The sequence below is a fragment of the Balaenoptera physalus genome, assembly GCF_965194825.1.
Source record: "Balaenoptera physalus genome assembly, chromosome: 20".
NCBI classification, from domain to species: domain Eukaryota; kingdom Metazoa; phylum Chordata; class Mammalia; order Artiodactyla; family Balaenopteridae; genus Balaenoptera; species Balaenoptera physalus.
This window is the reverse complement of record NC_138901.1, coordinates 39,486,377-39,514,191: the sequence shown is the minus strand read 5'-3', so window position 1 is coordinate 39,514,191 and position 27,815 is coordinate 39,486,377. Positions and strand designations below refer to the sequence as shown.

The 27,815-nt window shown below is 36.1% G+C and overlaps 1 protein-coding gene and 1 pseudogene across 3 annotated transcripts in view; both read right to left on the bottom strand.

Moving 5' to 3' along the window:
- LOC309649739 (synaptosomal-associated protein 23 pseudogene) overlaps positions 1–26,023 on the bottom strand; it is a 424,755-nt pseudogene extending 398,732 nt beyond the window's left edge. The window contains exon 1 of the transcript XR_014268704.1: positions 13,202–26,023. The product of XR_014268704.1 is annotated as a synaptosomal-associated protein 23 pseudogene (transcript). The remainder of the gene's footprint in view (positions 1–13,201) is intronic.
- The window catches only part of PPM1E (protein phosphatase, Mg2+/Mn2+ dependent 1E), a 201,642-nt gene that overhangs the window by 163,339 nt on the left and 10,488 nt on the right, over positions 1–27,815 (bottom strand). The gene's annotated exons all lie outside the window — the stretch shown is intronic.

Sequence of the window (27,815 nt, the reverse complement as noted above, 5' to 3'; positions counted from 1 at the left end):
AGCATGGAGATTCCTCAAAAAAATAAAAATGAAAACACTAACTCAAAAAGATATCTGCACCCTCATGTTCACTGTAGCATGATTTACAATAGCCAAGACATGATAGTAACCTAAGTGTTCATCAATGGATGAATGGATAAAGAAAATGTAGTATATATATATATATATATATATATATATATATATATATATATAATGGAGTGCTATTCAGCCATAAAAAAGAAGGAATACTGCCATTTGCAACAATATTAACGGACCTTGAGGGCATTATGTTACGTGAAATAAGTCAGACAAAGACAAATATCCTATGATCTCACTTTTACGTGGACTCTAAAAAAAATTAAAAACCGAACTCTCATAAAAGATTTGGTGGGGGCTTCCCTGGTGGCGCAGTGGTTGAGAATCTGCCTACCAATGCAGGGGACACGGGTTCGAGCCCTGGTCTAGCAAGATCCCACATGCCGCGGAGCAACTAGGCCCGTGAGCCACAACTACTGAGCCTGCGCGTCTGGAGCCTGTGCTCCGCAACAAGAGAGGCCGCGATAGTGAGAGGCCCGCGCACTGCGATGAAGAGTGGCCCCCGCTTGCTGCAACTGGAGAAAGCCCTCACACAGAAACGAAGACCCAACACAGCCAAAAATAAATAAATAAATAAAAATTAAAAAATAAAAAAAAAAAGATTTGGTGGTTGCCAGAGGCTGGGGGTGAGGGTGGAAGAAGTGGGTGAAAGGAGTCAAAGGTACAAACTTCCAGTTATAAAATAAAGTCGGGGGGATGTAATGTACAGCATGGTGACTGTACTAGTACCATACTGTACATTTCAAAGTTGTTAAGAGAGTAGATCTTAAAAGTTCTCATTGCAAGAAAAAAAACAATTGTAATTATGTATGGTGATGAATGTTAACCAGACTTACTGTCATCATTTTTCAATATATACAAACATTGAATTACACTGTCCATCTGAAACTGTTATATGTCAATTATATCTGGAAAAAAAAAACTAGCTATTTCAAAATAGTGAGATATATACTGTACTGAACATGGGTGAGATGTCTAACCCAATCTTGAGGGGGCGGGGGTGATGGTGCCAGTGGTAAGGGAAGAGATCTTAATGATATCTAACTGAAGCCTGAGAAATTAGATTACTTGATAAATTGAGAGCATGGAATTAGATAAAAATCAAATGCTTGTTGAATGTCTGAAATAGGCAACAGGGTTCTTGTGTATCACATCAGGAGAAGGCAATAGGCTAGGATCACAAGTACCATGCAAAGGATCACATCTAGAAGTCATCTAAGTAGAAAAAATGAGAATAAGATGCCTTTTGTTCAGACAGCAGGTAGATGTCAAGTTAACAAGAAAAGCACTACTGGATCATCGCTCTTCTGACAAAACATCCTACACATTGAGACAGAGAGGTTAGCTAGTGAATTTTGCAGAGTTCCTGGGATTACCTCAGAGAGAGACATGATGAAAGCAGTGTAAATTTAACCTACTACCAGAGAGAAGGATGTAAGCAGGAAAACAACTAAAAGGCATAAAAATGAAGACCTGAACTAAGGTGGTTGCAATAAGAATAGAGACTCTGTGACATTTCGAAAAAATGACAGAATGAAAGTGGGGAATAACTGAATAGACGTGGGGATGGAAAAGAATGAGATGACTGAGTCTTTAGAAATTCTAAAGAGGTGCTATTTGGTGAGGAAAGAGGCAGAATCTTGATTTGGATGTACTAAAAAGAAAAGTGACTATGCTTCCTATGTTCTCTTAGAAATATGGGCTTGAGCTCCAGTGAGAGTGAAAGGCTCAAGGTGTAGAAGTCTATCATCATAGAAGATAGAAAAGGTCATCTAATTGCTTTTACTAGGCCATCGTTCATGTTAAGTTTGATAGCCTGTTTTGTGATCTGTCATCATGAAAATTCTCAATCTTGAGGATATGAAAATAATACACCTGGAGCATCTGCCACGTCATTATTAGGATTAATTCAGTTGATCTGGCTGGTTAGGTGAGCTCTGAGTCATTGGCCAAAAGTAAATTTACCAAAAATCATTTTATCTAAAGGCCAATTCACTGAATTCACCTTAAGTCTTGAGTTGATAGGATTTGTCTTCATAATAGCATTTAAAGGAACATTCAATTTGTTTGCCCTAAATCCCCGCTAATGTCACCAGAGACTGAGAGGCAGAGAAAGGAAGAGGACTAGGCCTAAAGTCTCCAAATTCTCCACTGATAAAGAATATATTCATTGCAATTATATTCCTGAATATGAAAAGTTTTTCTCTGTCCACCTCCTTAACGGCAGCAAGGAATTAGAGGAGAAACAAATTGAATATTCTTTGAAATGTTACTTAAAAATATGAAAACCGATCAACTAACTCTAGTTAAAAAGAAGCAAATTCAGGGAATTGGCATTTGGTGAAATGGACTTCTTCAGCAAAATAAATGTACCCTTCTTCCCTCACAGTTATATGTGATCCCTCTTGAAGCTACACCTTGATGAAAATATCATTCCACCAGACTGAAGAGGCTCATTCTTCTGTCTAGGGCATACGAATTACTCCAGTCGCCATCTTAAGAAAAGAGCCTCTTTGGATGAAAATCAAGGAGAGACTTTACGTAGTTTGATGTACTGAAAGACTGTGAAAACAGAAACCTGCAACAAGAATTTCTATAAAGAAGTGGCATTCTCATGCTTTAAAGAAAACTTATCTCTGAACGTGGCAGAGCCATTTTTTTCAGACTATTAGCATTTCAAAATTAATGTTTCTTTTCAAGCATCATTTTATTCTTGTAATTCTGATTTGCCTCTTTATATTTCAGGCTAGAGCAATAATTATGACTTGTAGGCAATTATTTCAAATACTAAACACATTTAATAATTCTACAATTGAAATAGCTACTAACAGCTGAACACTATTAATTAAATATACATTATATAGGACCTAGATGTCTTGATCAGAAGTGCTATTGTGTATATTCTCCCCCAAATACTAAAATTTATATATTTAAGATATCAGGAAATTTTGATTTACATTGAAGTATCAAAGATTTCTAATCCCTTTTCCATTTTCTTTTTTATTGCATTGAGTCAAGAAACAATTTCTATATTGGTTATGCATGCTCTCTAGACCATTTGGAATGGCAACACTACACAAATGGAAATAATACAAAATGATTAGTTCATGGGGTCCAAGAATAATGAATCATTAAATCTACAGAGAAAAATCAGTCTTAATTCCTATTTTTTAAAAACAACCTTTGGGCCAATAATGCATTCGTACTTAACAAGTCATGTGTATTCAGAGAACTTCTGCACAAAATACCTAACCTAATAGAGCCTACTCTGTAAGAATCTTGCCATTATAATTGTTTATGTCCAGTCTGGGAGCCAGTGGAGTTTTGCAGCCACACAGTCCTGTATGCCATTTTTGCCATTTATTAGTTATACAATTTTGGACAAGTTATCAAACTTTGGCCTTGAATACCTTATCTAATAGAATTTGTAGGATAATTAAATATAACTACACACACAAACTATTTGGCACATTGCCTGAACCACAGTCAGAGGTATCAGCTGCTACTGTTATCTTAAATGAGCCAACAACTACAACACATGCAACCCAGGATTCCCCAAATCAAAGTTATATAGCTAGTCTCTAGTTGGTTTTCAATATTTGTTGGAATAAATCCTTCCAGAAAATTATCTAAGGAAATTATCCAACAGTAGCCTAATAGGTTATGCACAAAGATTATCATTACAATGTTATTTAAGTAATAAAAAATTAGAGTAAACCCTAATATCTAAAATAAGGGACTGATTTATTAAATTATGTAAGAGCCTGCAGATGGAACATTTAGGCAACAACAAAAAATAATTTGGAAATCTATACAGTAATATGGAAAGTGTGTATCATATTCATATACTAAGTGAAAAAGGCAATATATATAATTAGCACATTATGATTGCAACTGTATAAAATGTATATGTTTATGGGATGGGGACTAGAAGGGAATACACAAAATAGTGAAGTTGTGCAAGGGTGGTAGAATTATGCATTAGTTTCTCATCTTCCATAGTTATTATATTGATATTTCTTATTAAAAATAAAAGTTATACTATTTAAAAATTCGAGTGTTAAGACAATTCAGTGGGGAAGAGAACAGTCTTTTCAACAAATGGTGCTAGGACAACTGGATATCCACATGCAAAAGAATGAAGTTGGACCCTTACCCCTACCATACACAAAAATTAACTCAAAATGGATCACAGAGCTAAATGTAAGAGCTAAAACTATAAAACCCTTAGGAGAAAACACAGGAGTAAATCCTTGTGAACTTAACTTAGGCAACACCAAAAGCACAAGTAAAAGAAAAAATACAGGCATACCTCACTTTATTGGGCTTTGCTTCACTGCACTTCCCAGATACTGCTTATTTTTACAAATTGAAAGTTTGTGGCAACCTTGTTTGAGTCAAGCAAGTCTATCAGTGCCATTTTTTCCAACAGCATATGCTCACTTCGTGTCACTGTCACATTTTGGTAATTCTTGCAATATTTCATTAATATTGTGTTATGATGGTCTGTGATCAGTGATTTTTGATGTTACTGTTGTAATTGTTTTGGAGTGCCATGAACCATATAAGACAGCAAACTTACTAATGTTGTGTGTGTCCTGATTGCTCCACCAGTTGGCCGGTCACCTCTCTCCCCCACTCTCCTTGGGCCTCCTAATTCCCTGAGACATGAGAATATTGAAATTAGGCCAATTAATAACCTTGCAGTAGCCTTTAAAATCCTAGGGCCCTTAAGACTTACGCTAAATCTATCCTGCCTGTGCTCTATAAACGGAACAACAAAGCCTGGATGACAGCACTTCTGTTTACAACATGGGTTACTGAATATTTTAAGCACACTGTTGGGACCTACTGCTCAGAATAAAGATTCCTTTCAAAATATTACTGCTCTTTGACAATGTACCTGGTCACCCAAGAGCTCTGATGGAGATATACAAGATTAATGTTATTTTCATGCCTGCTAACACACATCTCTTCTACAGCCCACGAATCAAGGAGTAATATTGACTTTCAAGTCTTACTATTTAAGAAATACATTTCTTAAGTCTATAGCTGCTATAGATAGCAATACCTCTGATGGATCTGAGCAAAGTAAATTGAAAACCTTCTGGAAAGGATTCACCATTCTAGATGCCATTAAGAACATGTGTGATTCATGGGAAGACGTCAAAATATCAACATTAACAGAACTCTGGAAGAACTTGATTCCAACCCTCAGGGATGACTTTGACAGGTTCAAGACTTTAGTGGAGGAAATAACTGCAGATGTGGTAGAAAGAGCAAGAGAACTAGATTAGAAGTAGAGCCTGAAGATGTGACTGAATTACTGTAACCTCATGATAAAACTTTGATGAGGAGTTCTTCTTATGAATGCATAAAGAAAGTGGAACCTACTCTTGAGATGGAAACCACTCCTGGTGAAGTTGTTGTGAAGACTGTTGAAATGACAACACAGGATTTAGAATATTATGTAAACTTAGTTGATAAAGCAGTGTCAGGGTTTGAGAGTATTGACTCCAAATTTGAAAAAGTTCCACCATAGATAAAATGCTATCAAATAGCACTGCATGCTACAGAGAAATTGTTTGTAAAAGGAAGAGTCAACTGATGTGGCAAACTTCATGGCTGTCTTATTTTTAAAAATTGCCACAGCCACCCCAACCTTCAGCAGCCACCAGCTGATCAGTCAGGAGCCATCAACATCAAGGCAAGACCCTCCACCAGCAAAAAGATTAAAAATCGCTGAAGGCTCAGGTGATGGTTAGCATTTTTTAGCAATACAGTATTTTTTAATTAAGGTATGTACATTGTTTTTTAGATATAATGCTATTGCATACTTAATAGAGTACAGGGTAGTATAAACGTTAACTTTTACATGCACTTGGAAACCAAAAAATTTATGTGACTTGCTTTACTGAAATATTTGCTTTATTGCAGTGGTCTGGAACCAAATCTGCAATATCTCCAAGGTATGCCTGTACATATGTAAACTGGACTATATAAAACATTTTAAACTTTTGTGCTGCAAATGATACTATCAAGGAAGTGAAACACCCACAGGATGGGAGAAAATATTTACAAATCATATATCTGATAAGGGACTTGTATCCAGAATATATAAAAAACTTTTACAACTCAATAATAAATGACAAATAACCCAAGTAAAAAATAGTAAAGGGTTTGAGTGGATATTCTCCAAGGAAGATATACAAATGATGAATAGCATATGAAAAAAATGCAAAACCAATACATTCAAAAGTCATTTAAGGACTTCCCTGGTGGTGCAGTGGTTAAGAATCTGCCTGCCAATGCAGGGGACACGGGTTCGATTCCTGGTCCGGGAAGATCCCACTTGCCACAGAGCAACTAAGCCCATGCGCCATGACTACTAAGCCTGCGCTCTAGAGCCCACAAGCCACAACTACTGAAGCCCGCCCTCTACAACAAGAGAAGCCACCGCAATGAGAAGCCCGCGCACCACAACAAAGAGTAGCCCCCGCTCCTCACAACTAGAGAAAGCCCCACGCAGCAACTAAAGACCCAACACAGCCAAAAAAAAAAAAGTCGTTTGAATTTTAACACCCTCTGTATCAACTTTACTTGGGTAGTAAACTAGCCTTGCTCAAACTCTACACACACAAACCAATGCCTCTCAAGGCAGCCTGTTATTTTCTAAGCACTAGAAAATTCTTCCTTCTGTTGGTTTGAAAGTTGTTTTTCTATAATCTTTGGTACCAGAGCTACTTTATGGTTCACATTGTCTACTTCTTTTTCTACACCACAAATGCCTGATACTGCTGTCATTGGGACTTATGCCAATTTCCTCAAATGTGGTACCTAAATCTGGATACAGGCTAGGTGTGGCCTAACTAACTTCCCTTGTTCAGAAAACCATAATAATCAAATTTTGGCAGGCAAATCATGCTGCTGATTCATATTAAGTTTACCAACAGGGAAATTTCCTTTGTCATAAATACTCCCACAAGGCTATTTATCCTTTTTCATCAATTCTTCAACTCGTTTTTTTTTTTAACCCAAATGCAGGATTACATATTTAGTTATACTAAATTTCTTATTTAAACCAATCTGTTAAGTGCTTGTTGCTATGGACTTACAAATTGTTTTCATTTCTTGCATAAAAGTCCAACAAGCTTTGTGTCATTTCTGAATTTGATCAACATGCTGTCAATGTCCTTACCTGTTGCTCACTTCCATTCTTCTTATTCCCAATAATTCCTCAAAGTTTAGCTTTCTCACCTACAAGTATGCACAGCATCCTCAGATATAACTAGTTCAGGTTATGAAAAAAAGTTCTATTGAGCAGTTAGATGCCTCCTTAATTAATTTCACCTATACTGGACTTTAATTCTCCTTTACTAGGTAATTTTTTGTTGTTGTTACAGCATAAAGATTGTTCTCCTTGACAGAAAACATGGAAACCAAATAAGAGCTGTTAATATTAAGTAAGCATGTATCTTCCTTATTATTGGTTCTGAATATAACTGTAAGATTTTATAATTATCTTTAGCATATTCCTCACATCTGTGATTTCCGGATTTCAGCTCTTCTGATACACTTAAATGTTTGTGTCACTTTTATATATTCATCTTCTATAAATGTCCTTTTAAAACCTGAGCTAAGATTGCTCCAAGTGGAGTCAAAGTAGTTTTATTTGCTTTTGCCTTTTAAAAAACTCGTTATAATCTGTAATTGTATAATTGTACAATTATTTTTGTGTTCTTCCCACCTTTCCTAGTCTCAGGTCATAAGGTCATGACAATATATATTTTTGTTTACTTTTTATAAGTTTTATTCCTACAATCTAGAGTATGTATATATGTGACCACTTCTAGAATTCTCTACCCCAGCTATAACAAACTATATAATGATACGGTCACGTTGTCTCCAAAGGTTTCTTTCATTTCTATCCACCAAGCAATTCTTCCTTATTGGCTATAAATAGATCCAGAGTAGCAGTATCCTTCATTGCATTCTTTACCTCCCCGCTATATTATTTTTACTAAACAAATAACATTTTTTTTTTTTTTATTGCATTGGGCCTTCGTTGCTGTGCACGGGCTTTCTCTAGCTGCAGTGATCGGGGGCTACTCTTCAATGCGGTGCACGGGCTTCTCATTGTGGTGGCTTCTCTTGTTGCGGAGCACGGGCTCTAGGCATGTGGGCTTCAGCAGTTGTGGCATGTGGCCTCAGTAGTTGTGGCTCATGGGCTCTAGAGCACAGGCTCAGTAGTTGTGGCACACGGGCTTAGGTGCTCCACAGCATGCAGGATCTTGCCGGACCAGGGATCGAACCCGTGTCCCCTGCATTGGCAGGCGGATTCTTAACCACTGTGACACCAGGGATGTCCCTAAACAAATATCATTTTTAGTGATAAAAATGTAAAACACAGTAAGTAGAAAAAAAAATTAAATATATCTGAAATCTCTCCATCCAGAGAAAATCATTGCTAATAATTTGGTCTATACCCTTCAAGATTTTTTCTCATACAAATATATAAATATTTTCCCCTTATAGTCTAAGAGAGAAAATGTCAGCAAGGCAACAATTTGTCAAATAACCTACTGTTATGTTTCAAATGAACTTGATTGGCCGTGAAGCCTGCTGAGAAATCTGCACTTTTGTTTAAACGTTTTCCTATCCAAAAAATATCTACCCTTACTCCAACTCCTTAGAAAGCTTAGATTCATGCTCAAACCAACTGTATTTACCATCAAATCAAGCATTTTAACAAAATTAGAACTCCCTTCAGAAACTCACTGATTGGGACTTCCCTGGTGGTCCAGTGGTTAACACTCGGCGCTTCCAAAGCAGGGGGCGTGGGTTCGATCCCTGGTCAGGGAACTAAGATGCCACATATCACACAGTGCAGCCAAAAAAATAAAAATAAACGTGTAAAAATTTTTTTAAAAAGTCACAAAAAAGAAACTCACTAATCTTCCTTATTATGAGTTGTTTAGTTATCAGAAGTAATAATTATATCAACTTTAAGTAGCCAAATGTAATACAAAAAATACAAAAATTAATTCTCAATGAACAAACAAGAAAAGCTGTAAGTATAGAGGAAAATATAAGAAAGTAAGTGGAGAAGGTCAGTTATACCCTTTAAAACATGATACAAATCCCAGAATCCATAAAGAAAACAAAAAGCTGATTTGATCAAGTACAAAAAGTTAAACTTCTATATAGAAAAAGATTCCATAATAAAGTTTCAAAGATGATTTATAGACTGGGAGAAGCCATTTGCAACATATAATACTCAAGAGGCTAATAAACATAATACATAAAGATTTCCTACAAATCAATAATAAATAGAAAAATCCACAAAGGATATAAGCAAGCATTAGCAGAAGACACATAAATCGCCAATAAGCATATGAAAAGATGCTAATCCAATACATTCAAATTATAAAAGAGATTTTTTTGCTCATCAGACTGGCAAAAATCGAGGTTGAAAATATCCAATGTTAACACTATGGGGAAATTTTTTCCCTCATATACTATTAAAGGTAGTACAAACTGGGAATTTCCTGGCAGTCCAGTGGTTAGGACTCTGCACTTTCACTGCTGGGGGCCCTGGGTTCAATCCCTGGTTGGGGAACTACCATTCCACAAGCCGTGTGGTGCGGCCAAAAAAAAAAAAAGCAACACAAATCTTCATTAACAATGGAAAGGTTAGAATATGATCCACCTATAACGGAGTACTAGGCAGAAGACAAAAGAATGGTGTAACTTTTTACATGTTGATATGAAAAGATATCCATGATACATTAACTAAAAAACTTAAAAGGTGTTAGAATAACAGCATTTTTGTTTAGGGGAAAAAATGTGTGTATAGAGATCGATATAGAGAGTGAATGACTGCATAGAAAAATCTGCAAGTCACTTTACACTTTGCACACTTTGCATAACACAATATCATGTGTTAATTGTATCCTAGTAAAACTGGAGGAAAAAATTAACAAAAATTACAAAACGCCCATGCCCAGGACCAATGTAAGCCAAGTTATTAAACTCTACTGAGGGCCATAAAAATAATTTTAAAAATTTGACAGTGTATCTCACCTTTGCATGAAAAAAAGAAAATCTGAAAGGATATACATCAAACTGATAAAGAAGACTTTTACATTTTAACACTTTAGCAACAATTTATTATAACCAGCATAAATTACTTTGGTAAATATGCTCAAACACACTTTTAAGAACTTATACCTACCGGCAAAAAAATGGAAAGAACCGAATTTGTCCAATAAAAGGGGCATAACTGAATTACAGAATACTCATACAAGAGAACTGTACTTTTCCAACTGTAGGCTGCAACCCATTACTGAGATGCAAAATCAGTTTGGAGGGATGTGACAAGCATATTTCAAAAAACAACATATGAAAAAATCAGAATTCATCACACTTCATAACTACTGCTTTACAATTTTTAATACAATTAAATGTTTATGTATAGTCTTAATCACAAAGTAAAATGTATTTATTACTGTGAATTTTGAGCAAAACTGCACTTAGACGCTTAACAACCTTTTAACATGTTTTCAAGTAATAGTTAATGATTTAGAAAAATGCTCACTTGAAAGTATTAAATTAAAAAAGCAGGGCACAAAACTATATGTATTATGTGTATGTGTGATCTCAATTTAGTTATAAATATATCTGCATAAAAAAGAATTAGAGGAAAATATTCCTAAAGAACGGCTATTTGAAGTTGCAAACTACAAGTAACTTTTCTGTTCCATAATAGTTTCAAATATTTCTATAGTGAGCATGTGTCTTTTATCTAACCAGATATAAAAATGCCATTTAAAACATGTTAATTATTATGTATATGTCACCACAATAAAAAACATGTATAAACATCTATTCATTTACTAATCAAGTACTTACTGAAAACCTACTATGTACTAAACATTCAGTATTCTAGGTATTGAGGCTAGGATGGTGAGTAAAACATAGTCCCTGCCTTCAGGGAGCTTATATTCTAGTAGGAAACTCTACATAAAATAAGTAAATACAGAATAACTTCCTTGTATAAGTAAATTAAAATTCTATTTATTTGAGAAATAAGACACGATCATTCTTCCTACAGTTATTAAATGCTTTATGTACTCTCTAAAGGTACTCATTAGGTACCCCTCTTGACTATGTTTGACTCCTCCTAGCCATCAGGTAAAATGATATGTTTAGTAGCACAATCAAATATTTAATTTATATTTTTAAAAACTTAAATATTTACAGCAAGGTTCATACTGGTTTCAAACTTAGAAAAAAATATTTTGTTCATAAAAAATGATGTTTATTCTCTTTCCACCATTAACAAAATGACAAAATATAGATCAAAAGATAAAAGTACAAGAAATATCTTTTCCCATATAAAAGTGACCCTTCCTTAAGAATTCCACAGATAATTCAATGTTCATCTGCCTTTCAGTTTACTAGATTATAAATTTGCATTGAAAAAATAAAAATAATGCTATTAAGAGCCACTTAATTGGGCATACCTATGATCTTCTTATTCAAGATTCTTAGAGCCCACCTCCCATTGTGGAACCCTTTATCCTAAGGGTAAAAAAATCTCTTCTTTATTTTCCATTCTGGGTTTCTCTAATTTACATCTCCTCTTCTTCTGAGCGGTCCTGATTATAACAGAGGTTGGTGATATTTTAAAACTGAACTTTTTAAACAAGTTAGTGTTTTGATGGGATAGATTTTTAAAAACAATTAACATATTAAAACACAGCCTAATATATAGCATTCATAAGTTAGCTATTTTTACAAGGTAGTTAAATCACCTTCAGTATTTATTTATTGAAACAAAACAATTAATGACACCTAAAATGACCAATTTATAGAATTAAAAATGAGGAAATGACACAGACCAAGGACAAATATTTTATTCATGTGTACCACAGAAACACCAATTAAAAAAAATGTACTTTTTGGGAATTCCCTGGCAGTCCAGTGGTTAAGACTGCACGCTTCCAATGCAGGGGGCGCGGTTTCGATCCCTGATTGGGGAACTATTGATAAGATCCCACATGCCTTGCGGCAGGATGGCCAAAAAAATAAATTAAAAAAAAAAATGTGGGCTTTCCTGGTGGCGCAGTGGTTGAGAATCTGCCTGCCAATGCAGGGGACACGGGTTCGAGCCCTGGTCTGGGAAGATCCCACATGCCACGGAGCAACTGGGTCCGTGAGCCACAATTACTGAGCCTGCGCGTCTGGAGCCTGTGCTCCACAACAAGAGAGGCCGTGATGGTGAGAGGCCCGCGCACCGCGATGAAGAGTGGTCCCCACTTGCCACAACTAGAGAAAGCCCTCGCACAGAAACGAAGACCCAATACAGTCATAAATAAATAAATAAATAAAAAGAACGTGAATTTCTTTAAAAAAAAAAAAATGTACTTTTTGTAGAGAAAAACTTCAGTGCTTTATCAAAAAGAATATATATTACTAAACATCTTTTATATATAATTTTTTTAAATGATCAGTGTGAAAATTTATCTAGCTTTTTTATTTTCTAAAAATCTGTTAAGTGGAGCTTCCCTGGTGGCGCAGTGGCTTTTAAGAATCCACCAGCCAATGCAGGGGCCACAGGTTTGAGCCCTGGTCCAGGAAGATCCCACATGCCGTGGAGCAACTAAGCCCATGCGCCACAACTACTGAGCCTGCGCTCTACAGCCCACAAGCCACAACTACTGAGCCTGAGTGCCACAACTGCTGAAGCCCACGTGCCTAGAGCCCATGCTCCGCATCAAGAGAAGCCACCATGATGAGAAGCCCGCACACCACAATGAAGAGTAGCCCCCACTTGCCGCAACTAAAGAAAGCCAGCGCACAGCAACGAAGACCCAACGCAGCCAAAAATAAATTAAAAAATATAGTTTTTTAAAAATCTGATAAGTGTTCCAATAGCTTCTGAAAATTAAAATGACTGGACCTGGGACTTCCCTGGTGGCACAGTGGTTAAGAATCCACCTGCCACTGCAGGGGACACAGGTTCAACCCCTGGTCCGGGAAGATCCCACATGCCATGGAGCAACTAAGCCCGTGTGCCACAACTACTGAGCCCACATGCCACAACTACTGAAGCCCACACACTCTAGGGCCTGCGTGCTGCAACTACTGAGCCCACATGCTGCAACCACTGAAGCCCACGCACCTAGAGCCCATGCTCTGCAACAAGAGAAGCCACCTCAATGAGAAGCCTGCGCACTGCAACAAAGAGTAGCCCCTGCTCGCCACAAATAGAGAAAGCCCGTGCACAGCAATGAAGACCCAACGTAGCCAAAAAATAAAACAAATAAAATTTTAAAAATAAATTAAATTAAAAAAATAAAATAAACTTACTGGACTTTCACTCGTGTCAATCAGATTGCCAAAACAATCTTTTGACAGCCAACTAATTTTAAGTAAGAAATCTTGATATTACTACGTAAAATCAGTAAAAGTAAGAATAGCATTAAGACCATTCAAAAAAGATGATGTTTAGATATACGCTGAATTTGTTTAAAATTTTTACTTGGAAACATTTGCCAATTATTATTATTATTGTGGAAAATGCTCCTGATAGTGACTAAGACAAAGTCAAGTTATGTGCTAGTTAAAAAAAAATAATAACGTTATTGCAGAGTGGTTAAGAGTGCTGACTCTGAAGCTACTCTGTAGGGGTTCATATCCTAGCCACTTACCAGCTATGTGAACTTGGACAAATTTCTTTCTCAATACCTTAGCTTCCTTACCTGCAAAGTATGGTTGATAACACTGCCTACTTCATTTGGTTGTTGTGAGAATTAAATGAATTAATATATACATAGTACCTGGACCAGTTTTCTCCATTATAAGCACTTCTTATCTTTATTACTATTATAAGAACAGCCTAAGTTTATAAAACAATTTATATTTTAATTTTTTTTTAAATTTATTTTTGGCTGTGTTGGGTCTTCGTTGCTGCGCGTGGGCTTTCTCTAGTTGTGACGAGCGGGAGCTACTCTTTGTTGAGGTGCTCAGGCTTCTCATTGTGGTGGCTTCCCTTGTTGCGAAGCACGGTCTCTAGGCGCATGGGCTTCAGTAGTTGTGGCTTGCAGGCTCTAGAGTGCAGGCTCAGTAGTTGTGGCGCGTGGGCTTAGTTGCTCCATGGCACGTGGGATCTTCCCAGACTAGGGATTGAACCCGTGTCCCCTGCACTGGCAGGCGGATTGGATTCTTAACCACTACGCCACCAGGGAAGCCCAACAATTTATATTTTAGAAATAAAAGAACTACCTGGATGATGAAGATCTATATTGGACTTGCTTGCTACAGCCTATCCTAGCCCTTATCAATTTAAACAATACATAAGTCAAGATAGTTGACATTCTACCAACAATTTCATATTTTTAAAAATCACAGATAAAAACATTCACAGACAAGTAAATCTAAAATACAGTGTGTTGTTAAAGATAAGGAGAAGCATATATTGTTAAATGGTATCTAAACCACACTATTTCTTACAATAAAACTATGAGTCACAAACTATATTATAGGAAATCATGCCTTAAAAGACATCTATGCATACAGCAATACAAGAATGTGCCAATAAGAATGTTCAAAGCATCTTTTCTTAGCCTTTAGTTATAAAACCATGGTGTTTTACTTCAAATGCATTCAAAGAAAATGGTCATCAATATTCTAAATTATTTACATCTAAATATGCTTTTTAAGACTAAAGTTCCAGAATATTGAACACTGATCTTTCCTGACATACAGATAAACTTCACTGAGAATATCTTCCTGTTCATTTCTTTCTTCTTATATTTTCATCTTATATGCTATGTACAAAATACCGTTTTTTAATATTTATTTATTTATTGGCTGCGTTGGGTCTTCTTTGCTGCACGCGGGCTTTCTCTAGTTGCAGCGAACAGGGGCTACTCTTCGTTGTGGTGCGCGGGCTTCTCACTGCGGTGGCTTCTCTTGTTGCGGAGCACGGGCTCTAGGCATGTGGGCTTCAGTAGTTATGGTTCGCGGGCTCTAGAGCACAGGCTCAGTAGTTGTGGTGCACAGGCTTAGTTCCTCTGCGACATGTGGGATCTTCCTGGACCAGGGATCGAACCCATGTCTCCTGCATTGACAGGCGGATTCTTAACCACTGCGCCACCAGGGAAGTCTCGCTACTTTATTTTTTATTTTTTTTTTAATTGAAGTATAGTTGGTTTACAATGTTGGGCCAGTCTCTGCTGTATAGCAAGGTGACTCAGTTATACACATACATACATTCTTTTTTAATATTCTTTTCCATTATGGTTTATACTTTATTATTTTTAGCATTAAGCACATCTGCAATTCAATGTAAATTTAATTTGGATTCTTGCATTCTCCCTAAGGCAGTGGGTTCTCAAACTTTAGTGTACATCATAATTATCTAGTGTTTTTACTCAAAACAAGATTACAGGAAACCACAGAAATTCTCATTCAGTAGGTGTGGGCAGAAGCACAGGAACTTGCATTTTGAACAACACATTCCAGGTGATCCTGAAGTAAGTAATTCATGTCCAACACTTTAAGAAACACTGCCCTAATGATTTAGTTTATGATAGGGATGCTATGCTTTAATTCATTAAATATTAGCTCAATGCCGTATATGTACAAAGCTTAGTGCTGGGGATCAAACATGAAGGTACGTACAGTTTAAAAGAGGAGATGAGACATGCATATAAATGACATTATAAAAAGGAATTATTGGATGTATTTTAAAAAGATACAGATAAAATGCTGGGAAGTTCAGGAGAGGGAATAATTACTTCCAGCTGACCTCAGGGAAATTCTTCTACTAGAAGACAGCATTTGAAATGAATGTTGAAGACTGTCTCTTTAGATTGTAAAGATGGAGAAAACAAACTAATAATCATATCACTGAATGATAAATGTGTCTAATGATAAACATCACTCCTTCAAACTCAGAAAAACCATTGCCTACCTCCTAGATTTTATATGTTGATTTATATCTGGGTCATGGTCTTGCGTTGTCCTGTATATCCATCTAGCAGCTTGATGTGCGTCTATCTCTCCAAACAAGTCCTTGAAAGGATCTATTTTAGTACTTTTAGTACATTTATCCTCTGAAAGATAAGGTCATACAGGGGATACTGATACAGAGAAACATACTTAGCCTTTCTTAAATCTTTAGGAAGTAAATAGAATTTAGCATAGTTGAATTGAGAACACTTTAGGCAGTCTTCAGTTCTAAAATCTCCACACAGTTTGGCATCAGGTAGTATTGATGAGAGAAATGATCAGAAAAAAGAGAGAGAGAGAGAGAGAGATTTTACAATTTAGAAGCCATTGTTCTAAAAGCCAAATAAAACAAATTAGAGGACAAAAGAGCATAAAGTTCTTCTCTTTCCTGATTATGTGGCATTTTGTTAACATTAGTGGCATTTCTATGACTTGTAGTTTTAAAAATTCCAGTATCATCCCAGAGATGCAGTGAATACAGTCTACAGTGCCCAATATTGACTGAATAAATGAATTAATGAATGATTTGAGGGTTATTTCTCCAGTTTTTCTTGCAGGTTTACTCTCCTTTATTCAGAGAAATAAGGGCTTACAAGCCCCAAATGGGCTACGCTTTCTCATCTCTATGCCTTTGCACAAGTTAGTCTCTCTGCTGGAATGCTTTTCAGCTCCCTCTTCCTCTTGGCTAATTCTTATTTAGTCTTCTAAACTCAATTTAAGCATCCTCTTCCAGAACCTAATAGCCTACATTGGCACACCCACCTTATGGTCCCCATAAATCCTCTGCATCACTCTGTCTTAACTCCTACCAGTATAGAGAGGCAGCAAGATAAAAAGCTTTGGAGTCAGACACATCTGAGTTCAAATTCTGATTCTACCACTTACTGTGTGACCTTAGATGAGTTAACTAATGTTGCTAAATATTAATTTCCTGATTTAAAAATAGAAAATAACAATGTAATGCGCTTAGTATATCACCTCCTACATAACAGAGTTAATAATAATTTTTATTGTACTCACATTGTACTGTACTTGCTGGTTAACTTGTCTGACTTTTCCTCTAAACCGCACACTTCTTGAGGAAAGGAACATGTATTTTATTTCTGTATAAGCAGCATTTAGCACAATGCTTAGCATATGGTAGATACTTAACTTTTTTTGATGACTAAATAAATATTACTCCCATTATAGTAAAATTAATTTGCCACTTGAAATTCTTTCTATAATGAGGTGAAAAACAAGTGAATAAGTAAAGAAAACAAACGCCATTAACATTAGTTTCAAGAAAGGACACTGTCTTTAATCATATTAGGATTTACTACTAATTACACATATTGCAAAATACCAAATGATTCAATATCTTGCTTGAACATAGCTGATCATATATGCTTCATGAATTGAATTCCTATAATAACTTTTCCATGGTATACATTAACCACAAAATTACCAAGCCACACACACATAAGGTTATCTTTATGTAGACAGTCACTTAGAAAAGCTGTAGTAACATACAAACAGCTTTCTAATATCAAGGAAATTCTTAACATAGCAAAGCTTAATTAAAATCTCTTTCATAGTCCTTGGGGAAATGAGAAGAAATTCAGTTTCATGGTTTGGTAATTTTGACCTATGTAGGAATATAAAAATTACTAATTACTTAATGTAATATTTAATGAACTTTTCCACTGTAATGTTTAATTGGTTTGAGTATTTATAAGGCCTCATTCTGAGAGAATGCTTTTATTTTACACTTGATTTTCAATGTATTTTGATCTTATATATATATATATATTTTTTTTTTTTAGTTACAAAATTTAATTGTAAGGATCAAACAGTGGTTATTGGTCAAACCAATCAACATTAATAGCTTTGAAGTGTGCAGAAGCTAGTTTTTAAATAAAGGTGACAAATACCAATCAGATTCTTATAACACTGTTCAGGATCTAAACAAATGTGATTCTGGAAGTTGAATACAAAAGGCTAAGAGAATCACAGTGCAATCATCAATAAGTAAACCAAAGACATAATTTTCTGAATCATTTTTAGTGAAACAGAATAAATTCTAGTTTTAAAAATAGTTTAAAGCTACATAAAACTCAAAGCAATCTAACTATTTTCTACCTGAGATCAAAACAAGTTTCTTTTTTCCTATCTAAACATAATTCTTGGCATTGAGGTAAATCTGAATTCATGTGATGTACTTTGTCAAACTTTTCCAAAAAATTTTAAGCCCTGCTGTAGAGAGAAATTCTCATATTATATATACATATTTACATATTTTTTCTTCAAAGACTAATGACAAATTTATGAGGTTAATCGGCCTGTAATGGGACCATGATACTATTAATAATATGAAAATAAAAAGCCATTCATTTATACCATGTATTCCTATATGGTGCAATATGAAATGGGATCACACAATCTATGTACATAGATGAATCACCAGGAGTTCAGAAATTAAGCTCACTTTAAGAAAACTCATTCTATTCTTTTTTGAAGCAGAGGTTGCAGAGTTGTGATGTATAACAAAAATATTGTGTATACAGGCTCCAAAACCAAGCATTGGCCTAAATTGGCAATAACTGCAACTTAAATAGAAATTAAACCCAACTAGATCTTCACTGTGGTTATGCAACTTTTGGCATTAGGGTCTGCAGGTTTTACTGAGGTAACAACTTCTTATCTCTTGCCTCTCCTCCTTGTGCCTGCCCCCACTGCCTTTTACATGGCTGCCTTTGGCAATGCTTCCAAATTTTGAAAGCAGGAGAACCTGCTAAGTAAATGGAGAGAATGAAAAATAACACTATATATGATGTATGAAAACCAACCTAAGAGTATGGACCAAGAAAGAAAATACTAGAAGGAAAACTAAGCAGCAGTCTACCCTCAAGGGAAAAAGAGAAAATAAAAGAATAGGGGGGCTGTTACTCCTAGATCTTCTTCCACATCATCTCCCGATTAGAAGAGTGTGGAACCAAAATTTCAAACTCTGGAAAGGTAATGGCTTTGAAGGAGGCGCTAGGGAGGTGAATAAATGATAAAGAAGTACAGCAGTAGCTTTAGCTGTCAATGAGTTTCTTTGCTCTGGCACTGGCATTGTCAATACGATCTTTGTTGGTGTCAGCCTTTTCTGTGATCCGTTCTATTTGTCAATTTTGAGCCTCAATCTCATTGCCTATGTCCAGGGCCATGTTTTTTAGATTTCTTAGGATACTGCCCACTTGAGTCAGGTTCTCTTCTATTTCGTCTCCCCTGGCATCATTTGTTATACATTTAATGTATCAGCCGCTGGTTGCTGCTGTCATTGCTTGCTGAGGCTGACCATTTGTCACTCGGCCTGGCTTCTTAGATACTACATTGCTAGTAGAGTTGTCTCCAACATCTCCCCATGTTGCCTTACAGGCTTCACTAGACTCAAAGTTCTTTGTCCTATTACATGGGCATACACAAAAGCCAAAGCACTTGTTTAGTTCTGTTAAAGTCTTCTCTGCTTCTCTCATGTCTTTGTTTATTTGGTCCATGCCTTCTTCTATGCGTTTTAGTTGTTCCCCTTGTTCATCCAGCATAGTGATAGCCTTCATTCCTGCATCCTGAGACTCAGTGGCTAAACCCAGGATTCTCCTTGTACTTTCCAGAGACTCATCAGTAACCTGGTTAGCCCTCAGCTGTATTTCTTCTGCTAACAGATTATCCATGATGAATTAAAACTCTTGATAGGTGCAGAAACTGAAATGTGGATATTCAAGCAGTTCCGGCCACTCCTCTCCGGCCGCGGCAGCTCGGACACCCGCAAGCTGGACACCCAGCTGCGCTCCAGCTGCGCCCTTTTTGCGCCTGCGCTCGCTGGACCTGCGCGCCTGTGCACTTCTTCAATATATTTTTACAGACCTACATTAGAAGGTGATATCACTTGTCCTATTTCCTCCTCCCTCTCCTTGATAGTCAAGGATAGTTTTACTTTAACATCATGTATATGTTGAACATAAACTGGATATTTTAATATATAAAATGGAATTCTGACTAAAGGACAGGCTTTATTTTGAGCCATTCTTGAGTGCATTATGCAAAGAAATAATGATTTTACAATGATAATGATTCCAAAACCATGTTACAGCATAAGGACCCAATGATGGGAATACACTTCTAGAAAACAAGTGATCACTGCTTTATATTAATCTATAATCCACTGCTTATTAATGACCAATATGTATTTTACTGGCTTTTAAAAGATAACATACTGAATATATGACATTAGTATAGATTGCAAACTAACTGAACAAAAGAATACTTCTCTTTATACTTAATTTTAAAAAATTTTAAAGGATTTCTTTCCAAGAAACACTGTGTTGGGTAGATGGCTATTATATTAGGCATTAAAACTCTATAGAAAATAGGTGCCTTTGGCTACTTCAACAATTAATACTGAAGTTAAAAACTCGAAATAGATTGCAGGATTAGTCAAGTACAAAATGGAAAAAAATAATCTCCAGGCACCTTATGAGCTATATACCAAGTTGTGAACTTTCTGTCAGTCTATTGTTTAAAGAATTTCTGGATTTCAATTGTGTTTTTAATAAGCAGCATGAATTTTTAGTTTTTTCTTGTCTTTCATTAGAGGCCAGAGTTTAGAAAAATATTTGGTGCAAAAACCTTAGCATGTTCTTTATTTATAGTTAATAATATAGCACTTTATGGTTGAAGATAGTAAAAATCCAACCACCCTCTCTCCCTCAAAAGGTAGGTTAGTTATAGTTAGCCAAGAAAGTGATGTTCCATGAGGAAGAAACAGCATCTACAAAGGCAGAGAGGCAAGAAATAATTTGATATCTTTAGAGAACTGCAGTGAATTCAATTATGTCAGAAAACCCAGGGAGCCTAGATTAGAGGGAAAAGAGACTAACGGCAGGCACATTAGTTAGGAGGCTACCAAAGTAATCAAGGCAAGAAATAAGAGCCTAAACTCAGAAATGGCAGTGCTCAAAATTCAAACAATTGAATTGCATCTTCACTGTGATTTTTCCCTATAGAAACATGTTTGTAACATAGCATGAAAATCATAAAATGAACTTTATAGCTATAACCCCTGGAATCAGTCTGCCTGGGTTCATGTCCTAGTGACACCACTGATGGTGGAAACTTGAGTTCTTTAAACTTTCTGTGCCTTGGCCTTCGCATCTGCAAATTGGGCTAATAATAGAACCTAACATCAAATAGTTTTTGCAAGGATTAACTGAGGTATTAAATATAAAACAGTGCCTGAGCAAGCTCTCAATAAATGTAGTAGCAACAACAGAAACAGGAGCAGCTTACTATTACTAGTTCTACAATTATTATTTCAGGTGCAGAGGTGTAAACCTCTGGTTTACACTTCTAACTAAGTCTTATAGAAAGATATTTATGATTAGAGACTACCCTGGTAAAGGGCATTTAAATGCAAAGTTGTATTTATCTGTCTTAAAAGACTGAAAATTATTTTTAGATGCACAGCTAACTTTCCATATGACCTTGAAAAACAAAATATTTATGTTCCTCTGATTGTATAAGTAGACTGTGAATAATACAAGTCTCCTTCTAAGTAGTATATGAGATTATTTATAAGCTGCCTAAACCAAGACTATATGAACTAATAAATATTCAGTGTTGCCAGAAATCAAATTCCAAAACTTCAGAGGTCATTCCTATTGCAAAATCAGTGATAGCCTGATTTAATGACTATCACCTCTCATTATTTATGTGATAACTTGTTAGGTTCAATGAAGAACATGTTTACAGCATGTTTCTTGCCCTCTAGAGTTTTAGCCTAAGAAAGAATTTTATATACCACACACCTCAAAGACAATTTTATAAATAATATATATATCAACTTAAAAGCATTACATTTTTGTTGCTTATTTTTATATGCAAATGTGAAAACTGGCTGTAGCACAATATACTTCTCAAGAAACAAGCTTATTAAAAACCGGTTTTTATTTTAGTTTTTGTTTTTAGATTCACAAAGTAGAAAAATGTGAATAAATATCAAAGATCAGAGGCTGTGCCTTGTGGTAGAAGTAGGTCAAATGCTTCAAATCTATAAAAGACAAAAACTGTAATGTTTCTGTAGGAATCTTATAATTCATTATGAAATCAAGTCACCAGGAAAAGCTCTTCTTTGCTATTTCTAACCCAGCAGATAAGACTTTTGGTTCTTTTTATTTTTAATTTTTTTTTTTATTGAAGTATAGTTGATTTATAGTGTTGTGTTAAAGTCTTTCGGTTCTTTTTCTTTGATGACTTAAACTAAGACAGGAAGTAATGGACTGGTTTTCCTCAGAGCTATACACCAGAAGGTAAAATCTTAAGTGAAAATACACACAAGGAATTAAGAATACTCTCAACCGGGCTTCCCTGGTGGCACAGTGGTTAAGAATCCGCCTGCCAATGCAGGGGACACAGGTTCGAGCCCTGGTCTGGGAAGATCCCACATCCCACATGCCGCGGAGCAACTGGGCCCGTGAGCCACAACTACTGAGCCTGCGCGTCTGGAGCTTGTGCTCCACACAAGAGAGGCCGCGATAGTGAGAGGCCTGCGCACCGCGATGAAGAGTGGCTCCCGCTTGCCACGACTAGAGAAAGCCCTCGCACAGAAATGAAGACCCAACACAGCCAAAAATAAATATAAATAAATAAATAAATTTAAAAAAAAAAGAATACTCTGAACCTTTTAACTAGCTCATTACTCTCTACAAAGTATTATTATGCTTCAAAATTGTCATTGTTGACAATATTCTCAAAGAATTTACATAAGACTACTCTTCTAAGTCCACAAAAATTTTCATTTACAAAACTGTGGAGTATTAATCAGTAATAAAAACTGCAAACATATTTCTGCTGCTAGTTGAAAATGTTAACACATACCAACAATAACATAAAACAGGAAGCCACGTTCCTCCACCACTCAGAGTAGAGCAAAGGAAGAAAATAATAACAAAGAGAAAGAAGGTAATGAGAATAGGCCTATAAAAATCTAGAAAGGAAACAACCTGGACCGAGCAGAGAAAAAGTTGAAGATTCATTCATTTATTCAATAAATATTTAATGAGTGCCTACTATGTGCCAGGACCTGTACTAGGTGCTGGATACACAAAGGTAAACAAAACATTCTTTATCTGTTGCCCTCAGTGTGGGACAGAGACATCAAATAACTAACACATGAATACATATATGTATAAATTATGATAAGTGGATATAGAGAAAAAGTAAAGGATACCATGGAAACCAAAAACCAAGACTTAATTTAGACCATAGGTAAAGAAACACCTCTATGAGGAAGAGATATTTAAGATAAGATCTAATGGTTGAGTTGGACAGTTGTAGAGAAGGGGGCAAGTTGCTGGGGCAAAGAAAACAAAAATACAGAGTCCCTGAGGCAGGACAGAGCATGGCAGTTTCTGGGAACTAAATCAAGACCACTGTGACTAAAGCATAGTGGCTGAGCAAGGTGAGACCCAGATGACTGTTATATGGAAAACTGACTGAAGGGAGGGAAACGTGGAACAAGAAATAGCAGTTAGGAGTACTGCTACAGCCAGCCAAGAGGTGATGGAAGCTTGGACCACACTGGTGGGAGTAGAGACAAAAAGAAATGGGCAAAGTATTTTTCTTTCATTCAGAAGTGAAATTAAAAGACCTCTAAACAAAATAATTAAAATGTTCTTCCATCTTCCTTCTCTACTGTAGCACAAAGAATTACCAAAATGGTCCCCCAAAGATGCTCACTAAAATCTGTGAATACTAATTTGATATCACTCCTGTGATTGTGTTATACTATATGGCAAGTTGATCTTAAGACAGGGAGATTATCTTGGAGGACCTGATCTAATCACATGAGCCCTTACAAGCATAGAGCTTTCTCTGACTGATAGCAGGGGAAGCGAGAGAGACTGAAGCATAAGGAAGACTTGATGTGCCACTGCTGGTATGAAGATAGAGAGGGCCATATGAAAAGGAAAGTGGGTGGTTTCTATCAATAGATAATCAGCCCACCTCATCACCACCCCACAGCCAGCAAGGAAATGGGAACCTCAGATCTATAACAAAGATCTAGACTGTTAACAACCTGAATGGGCTGGGAAGTGGAGCCTTCCCCTCAGCCTCCAGATAAGAGTCCAGCCTGGCCAACATTTTGACTTCAGCCTTGACTCGAGAGACCTTAAGCAGAGAACCCAGCTGAACATTACCAGACTTCTGACCTACAAAACGGTAAGATAATAAATGGATGTTGTTTTAAGCCACTAAGTTTCAGTAGCATGTTACACAGCAATAGAAAACTACCACACTATAAACTATGTGAGGAGAAATTAACAATTCGATAATCTAAATCTAAATCATATTATTCTCCGGACTTCCCTGGCAGTCCAGTGGTTATTAGGACTCTGCATTTCCACTGCAGGAGGCATGGGTTCGATCCCTGGTCACAGAACTAAGATTCTGCATGCCGCACAGCATGGCCAAAAGAAATAAATAAAAGCTCTTACATATATATGTGTATATATATGTGTGTGTATATATATATATATATAGTTCTCTAGTCAAAGAAAGAAATCTAGGAAAAACAAATTCAGCTTGCTGTTTCTCCAAAGGCTAGATAAATATGAATTTGGTAATTGGAGTGAGCATCCATTTAAATATGACTTTGAGGGACTTCCCTGGTGACACAGTGAATAAGACTCCGCGCCCCCAATGCAGGGGGCCTGGGTTCAATCCTTGGTCAGGGAACTAGATCTCACATGCATGCCGCAACTAAGAGTTGCATGCCTCAACTAAGTAGCCAGTCAGCTGCAACTAAGGAGCCCTAGAGCTGCAACTCAGGAGGCTGCCTGCCGCAACTAAGACCCGGGGCAACCAAATAAATAAATAAATATTAAATAAATAAATGAATATGACTTTGAAATTAAATGTCAGATATGTGTTATAGAATTAAAGTTTTTGTTATTAAATCTAAACCTGTGCCATTCAATACAGTAGCCATTAGCCCCAAGTGGCTACTAAATATTTTAAATGGGATATTCCAATTGAGATGTGCTTTAAGTGTAAGATACAAACAGGATTTTGAAAACTTGCTATAAAAAATGAAAAATATCTCAATAATATTTTAATACTGATCACATGTTTAAATGATAACATATTTAGATACATTGGGTTAAATAAAATAAATTATTAAACTAAATTCACTGTCTTTCCATTTTTAAAATGTGGTTAATAGAAAACTTTAAATTATATATGTGGCTCAATTATGTTTCTATTGGACAGCACTGGTCTAGACTTTTAGGCAAGTGTCCTCCTCCAAAATGCCCTAAACCAAGACCACAGTCACCTATAACTATTCTCCTCTTTCCAACAGAGTTCAGTGGCATTAACAGCACACAGCTGTGTAGAAATACAAGACAAGCAGTACTGCAATTCAAATATTAGTGAGAACATGGAGAAACCAGACCTCTCATACAGTGCTGCTGGACAAAGTAATCTGTCAATATCTAACAAAGTAAAAGTGTATGTAACTTCAATCTGACAATTCCATTTCTAGGTATATACTCAAGAAATCTATGAACACATACACAAGGAGACATGTCCAAACTGTAGAATTATTTGTAAAGCAGAGAATACCAGCTATCCACCAAAGTTATGTGGTTTTTTCTACATAGTATAAAGTTGTTTCTTAACTGCCAAGCCAGTGGCTACATTTCCCAGTCCTGTTTGCTGGGAAATGTGGGCCCTAGGTGGTGTCACGTGACTGGAATTCTAGTCAATGGAAAGTGAACAAAATTATATATGCCACTTCTAAGGACTGGCCCCTAAAAACCTCCAATACCATTCTCCACTCTTATGTTTGCTGGATGTATTTTGATGCCTAGAGCAACCTTGGAAACCACAAATTTAAGATGACAGACTCGGGCTTCCCTGGTGGCACAGTGGTTGAGAATCTGCCTGCCAATGCAGGGGACACGGGTTCGAGCCCTGGTCTGGGAAGATCCCACATGCCACGGAGCAACTGGGCCCGTGAGCCACAATTACTGAGCCTGCGCGTCTGGAGCCTGTGCTCCGCAACAAGAGAGGCCGCGATGGTGAGAGGCCCGCGCACCGCGATGAAGAGTGGTCCCCACTTGCCGCAACTAGAGAAAGCCCTCGCACAGAAACGAAGACTCAACACAGTCATAAATAAATAAATAAAAGAACGTGAATTTCTTTAAAAAAAAAAGCAAACTGGGCTATTCATTTCAAAAAAAAAAAAAAAGATGACAGACTCTCTATTAGCCTGAGTCCCTTAATCACTCCATAGAACACAGTGCCTTCTCCATTGAAGGTACTCTATGAGCAAGAAATAAACTAACATTAAGTTAAGCTTTTGAGATTTCAGGATTTACCCACTAGAGCAGCTATTTTTAACCATTATAGTGCATAACATGCAAAAATTAGAAACTCAACTGTCCATCAATAGGAAATTAGATAAACAAAACAAATACACTCATATAGAATGCTATATAGTACCTAAAATGAAAAAACTATATCTATGTGTATCAATATGAATAAATCTTTTTTAAAAAGGTTAGTCTCAAGATAGCTACTTATGAAAACAAAAACAAAAAAAGCCCACCATGTACTGACCATACAAATATGTGTGTAGTAAAAATATAAAAATATAGAGCACGATACATTCCCCAAACTCACAGATTACCTCTGGAAAGAAAGAAAAGGGAATGGGTTCATAGAAGACAGTGACAACAAAGTCTTCAATTCCATATGAAATGTTTTATTTCCTTAAAATAATCTTAAACAATTATGATAATTTGTTGAAACTGAATGGTGGGTATATGGATATTTTTATTATTCTCTGTTATTTTCTAAATGTTTAAATCATTTCATAACACCAATAATCTTTTTCTTATATATAGCTGCTTAGAGAGTAAACTAGTAAAACCTTGTTAGAAGACATTTAAAAACTATGTACCAAAAGCCTTAAATATGTGAATATATTTAATGTAATCCCAACACTGTATACTATATATAAATACACTCTAAGAAAACCAAAGGTGTGCTCAAAGGATGACCGTCAAAATATTCTTAGAGCAACCAAAAATTGGTAACACCTAAAATGTTTAATAGAACTGTGATCAAATTATTGTGTATTCATTTAAAAATTACACAGAATATAAATAATGGGAGGTGGGGTGAGACGTGTGAAGATATAGATGAAAACAGATTGGCCACAAATTGGTCATTGCTGAGGTTGGGTGGTAAGGACACTATTTTTTATATACTTTAAATTTGCTATAATAAAAAGTTTTAAAAATATGAGAATAGCAAAATTTACTAAGTTTTTTAAAAAGCAGTTTAAAGTAGTAAGAATAATATCTTATTTTTAATCTCTTGGCTCATTCACTGGATCAGCAAATATTTACTGTGTGTTGTATATGTCCCTGTCATTACTGACCTAGGGATGTGATGGCAAACATGTAGCTAATAATCTAATGCAACTGCCTCCAAACACTTGCTCAAGCACTCTATCAAAAAATTTGGAGCAACCATAAACAAGATGAAAAGACAACCCTCAGAATGAGAGAAAATATTTGCAAATGAAGCAACTGACAAAGGATTAATCTCCACAATTTACAAGCAGCTCATGCAGTTCAATATCAAAAAAACAAACAACCCAATCCAAAAATGGGCAGAAGACCTAA